Raw genomic sequence first — 5,162 nt, forward strand, 5'->3', positions numbered from 1 at the left:
GAGAGAATTGAGAGAACCGAAGTCAGGGATTGTTGTGGATGCTTCATTGGGCTGCTTTTTGGTGGGTTTTTCATGTTTACCCATCATGAACAGGACAAGAGAGGCTTTACTGGAGAATCCAGAGATAGCTGCTGTTAGTCTGGATCTGTTACTTTCATATTCTCAAATGTGTATTATCTGTGGAAAAGGTTCATCCACGGGCCTTTAATACAACGATTTTGCGTAAGTTGCATATAAGTTGGTGGTGTGATGTGATTCTCGATATGATTGATAGCATTGGGAGCAGTGATAAGTATAAGGTGATGTGTTTGCAAGTTTATTATTTTTTTCAACAGCTTGTTCTATTGTACCGTAAACTTCAACTGAAATTTGATATGCGTATGTGCGGAACTTCCAGATGTGGTGCCTAGTCTGGCAGATGGTGACACACCACAAAAACGCCAACTCCCATAAGACAAAAGGACTCAAGTCTTAAGGACTCACTCATGTGTAATCGAAGACCCAACAAATAGCAGCAAATGATCCGCAAGAAAATTCATGGAACGCTCTTACTGGACTCCAGCTTTCCTGAGTTCACATAAGCTTAAGTGATTTTGCATTTTGTGTGGTTTATCTTTTTGTTTTGTTGCTTGTTTACCTGTCGTTTATCCTACTAAATTCTGTTCATGCGCTCGTTTTTTAAATGACCTTTTTGTCCATTTAAAGCCAATAACCTTTAATTTATCTTTCCACTGGTTTTGGTAAAGGTTTCTTTTCTGTACACACCCACCTCTGGAACAAATCAATGATTAATAACTGTGAAACATAGATCACTTCCTTGGTTATTTTTTCTTAAAATGTGTAAGATGGGTAAAAAATGCTAATAAAACACATTCTCAATCATGACGTTATATTCTACCCAATGAAAGAAGAAAATAGAGAGTTGGTGTCAGTGTGATTTGAAATATTCATAGAAGATACATTTGAAGCGAGTTTACTGTGGCAATATTTGGTACGAATTAGGCAGCGTGGAACTTCAATTTGATGTCGATACAAGATAATCCGAGACTGCAACAACAGGAGAGTGGAAGATGCTCATGACAAGGCGTATCTAAAGCCAATCTAGTTATAGTGATGTTTGATCATCTAGAAATCTGTGAACACGTGACAACCGCTAATATACACATTATGTCTATTCATTGTTGGACTTGGTAACAAAATGTAAACGGCCCATCACGTATTATCGATTGTATATAAGATTGACATTTATAAGACGAGACCATGAGAGAAGGAGGTATTGGAGACTGCAAAAGCTAAAGGGCTTCTCATTGAGATGTGCCAGTGTAGTATAAAGATGTTTATAAACATAGGGACATAGTAAATGCTTGCGAGATCGGGAGTGTGTGTGACCGTCACTTGATTTATTTGTGCATGTATTAAATTTCTGATAGGGTTCTTTTTAATATGGTCCTAATAATACAGTTTATGATATCTCGATCATACCCCCTTGGATTTTTCTCGCTCGGTGTTACATCCGCATACTCTACTCTCATTGCTACTAGGCTTATGGGTTCTGTCTCAGTGTTGTCCAGGTTCTCAATTGTAACATAAGATTTTGCTTAGGATTTGTGGTTCTAACAGCTTACATACAGAAATATCAACTAGTTGTAAAGAGAAAACAGAAAGTTACCACAGAAAAGATGTGCTAGGTTATATGTGTACAAACAATGATAAGTCTGCACATTACTAAGGTTACCTTAAGCCACTTACAAATAGAATATGTGAAATATATATGAATAGCCGTATTTAACATGTCTCATGTCAAAGACTACTCATTCTATATTCTACTCACTGGTGTGGTGATGTCAATGAGGTCCCGATATCTTCTGCAGATGTTAGTTCAGAAGAAAAGCTGACTTGAATCCATATAATGTCCAATTTAACTTATCCTCAAGGCCTTCAATGTATCACTATTAGCCGGGGATGTGATAAATAATCAATGATATCAAGAATATAGTATTGTAGGAGTAAAACATATTTTGTCCATAAAACGTTGTTATTTAGTGTTAGCTCTAACTGAAGTTGACACAAGTGTCCCTATAGACAAATATAGATCCCTTCATAGACTGTTTGTCAAATTATAGAGTATTTGAAAACTGACTGACATGCTCCAGGATGTGCAACGGAAGTAGACTGAATTATATCTACTTGAATTGGACCTTTACTTCAGGTTATACCTAAGTTAGGCACTTGAAGCCAAAGCGACTACTACTCTACAGTCCGATCTATATAATCAACCATCTCGCGCTCCATACTTGGTGATGTGGACTAGGAATCCTTTGTATCACTGTGGGGCTGTCTTAGAAATCAACGCATTGTACCTTAGATAATATCAGTTGATATCTTGTTGACACCGCCCCCTGTAAAATATCTGACTGTCATACAAAGGTCACGCTATTAGTCATAATATGTTGAAGTATTAATTGGCTGGCATTCGTTCCCGTCCTCATGTTGAAGACGAACTGCATTTTTTTTCTCATTCTTTCGTGTTTGTGAATAAGTTTTATTCCCCGGCGTGGGCTATAGAGGAGCCAGGAACCTGAAGCTGTTGTGTGGTTTACCATGCTGTATGGAATTCCAAAGGGTGAATACTGTGTTTTACCGATAGATGTTCGCCTTGCTCTGAACTGCTCACGTTAACTTTCCAAAGCACTTGGAGTTAGATTAGAGTCGGTCTAGTATAATCGTATTCTCCGCCTCAGCAAATCCAACACTCCTTGCTTGTCTTAGCAGAACGGTTGCGAGTTCCACTTAACCAGCTACGATGAGGCTCGGTGATGTGCTCGTTTCATTGTGGAGTTAGTTTGCACTCAGTATGGGTGAACGTACACAGTCGTGCGTCCCTCGAATACATCGATTATCCAGTTCGGAGCTGTGTTTTATTGTTTGGTTACGTTAAAAGGTCCAGTTTGTAAACATTAAGGGATCTATTTGCAGTCCGGTTCATATGTGGAGATCTTCATTAATTCAGCAATAAATCAATTTAAATTCTATTAATAGTTAGGTTCGAGTGTAGAAAATGTACTACAGACTGTCAGCAGGCATGCTATAATATGCTATATGTCGTCGTTAGTGTAATACTAGAGAATGTGATCAGAAATGTTATTGCAGTTTAGAAATACAATTTAACATACGATGGGAATTCGGAAGTAGCATGTTTTATTTTGTATATATAGCTCCAGATGCAAAGAGCAGGGGTGTATAGATACATTGAAAAACCATACAGCCCGACTTTTTTTCTTCCGTTCGCATCATACTATGCCATGCATTAATCTGAATAAAGAAACTCAATATTTAACTTTACACCTTACCCAGTTAGACGCCTTTTAGAATCGTTTACTTCGGGTGTGAGTGTGTGCCTACTTGTTGTGTTTGTTGTTGTTGTGTTGTGTGCATTTTTTGTTGTGTTTGTTTTGTGTTTATTTGTTAGTTGCGTGCTATATTGTTCGCCTATAGCAGACCATGACATGTTTCTCCTAACCATTGGGTCGTTGTGGTTTAAATGCATGGCAGAATAGATCCTCTGGGAAAGTGTGAGTTGCTTCTGTTATCTTGCTTTTTTATTCTGTTATTTGCATGCTTTAAGTGGTTGCGTTCTAGTAGTTCATCTCTGTAAAAGCTGCCTGCTTGTGCTCTGTTTAAAATGTTTTTTTTTTTTTTTATTTTATTATTTTGTTTTTTAGGTCATGTGTTAGTTGTCTCGTGATAAACCGCTTACAATCAGTGGGGCATGATCATTAATAATGCCGGACATAGGTCCTAACAAGAAATCTTACTCACTCACATCACTTTGTATGCTCATCAATCCGAAGTGACTCGATATTCATTTAGATATATAAGAACTGTGTATTGATCCTAGAACATACTGATGGAGATTTGATAGTTGAGTGGCAAGGTGACAGCGTTTATTGCGTCAGTTGCATGAGATCGCAAATATTAATTCCCGAGTTCACTTTATTTAGAATGTAGGAGTCTATCACTAGGTGCACTAACTATCCATTTGTCCTTCTTCTCGCTGTGTGTATTTTATCGTGTCTTTCTCTTTTCTTTTTCTTTAATCTCTGTATAATTTTTTATTTATTTTTGCTTTATTATGAGAAAGTTATTTCTTATTTTCGATAATTTATATACGACTACCTTTATAGATTTTGTGGATCGTATTTACATCAAATGTTTCGTAGTATTACGTGAGCCTCCACTCTTTCTACTCGTCTCAAAAAGTCGATTTTCTTCCCACCACATTATGCACTATTAACCATGCAGCATTTTAAATTCCTCAACTCAGGTTATATGCCCTTAATATATACGATACCAGTGTTTATGCTGCCATAACCAGTTTGGTATGGATACCAGTTTAGCAGTTTTTCTCAAATTTACATCTAAAAATGGGCCTGTAATTGACCAACTGGAATTATTTTTATGTAACATGAGGCCCGGGATTGTTGTGGCCAACCGTGACATAATGAATGCAACTGTTCATGGAAACGCTCCATTTTTACATTGACAAAGAAACTGCGGTCACATTATTGGTAACAGCTATAATCTGGTTTATCAGATCAGTGCATCATCAACCACGTATAAATGACAACTTTGCCCTGATACACATCCACTGTACTCATTTGTGTGTGTGGTGGTGTGTGTTGTGTTGTGACACACACACACACAATGAGTACAGTAGATGTGTATCAGGGCAAAGTTGCATTTATACGTGGGTTGAGATGCACTGATCTGATAAACCAGATTAGCTGTTACCAATAATGTGACCGCAGTTTCTTTGTCAATGTAAAAATGGAGCGTTTCCATGAACAGTTGCATTCATTCAGTCACGGTAGGCCACAACAATCCCGGGCCTCATGTTACATAAAAATAATTCCAGTTGGTCAATACAGCCAGTTGTAGATCGTAAATTTGAGAAAACTGCTAAACTGGTATCACATACAACTGGTATACTGGCAGCATAAACACTGGTATCGTATATATTAAGGCATATAACCTGAGTTGAGGAATTTAAATTGCTGCATGGCTTATTCATAATGTGGTGGGAAGAAAATCGACTTTTTGAGACGTAGTGAGTGAGTATCTCACAACATTGGATTAAAATCACAATAGAGGTAGTCTAAATA

General features: G+C 37.5%; 1 protein-coding gene across 1 annotated transcript in view; it reads right to left on the minus strand.

Moving 5' to 3' along the window:
• The window catches only part of ccz1 (CCZ1 homolog, vacuolar protein trafficking and biogenesis associated), a 14,141-nt gene that overhangs the window by 7,911 nt on the left and 1,068 nt on the right, over positions 1 to 5,162 (minus strand). The window lies entirely within an intron of this gene.

Source organism: Morone saxatilis, unplaced genomic scaffold (genome assembly GCF_004916995.1).
Source record: "Morone saxatilis isolate NCDOM2014 unplaced genomic scaffold, NCSU_SB_2.0 Contig1, whole genome shotgun sequence".
Classification (NCBI taxonomy): domain Eukaryota; kingdom Metazoa; phylum Chordata; class Actinopteri; family Moronidae; genus Morone; species Morone saxatilis.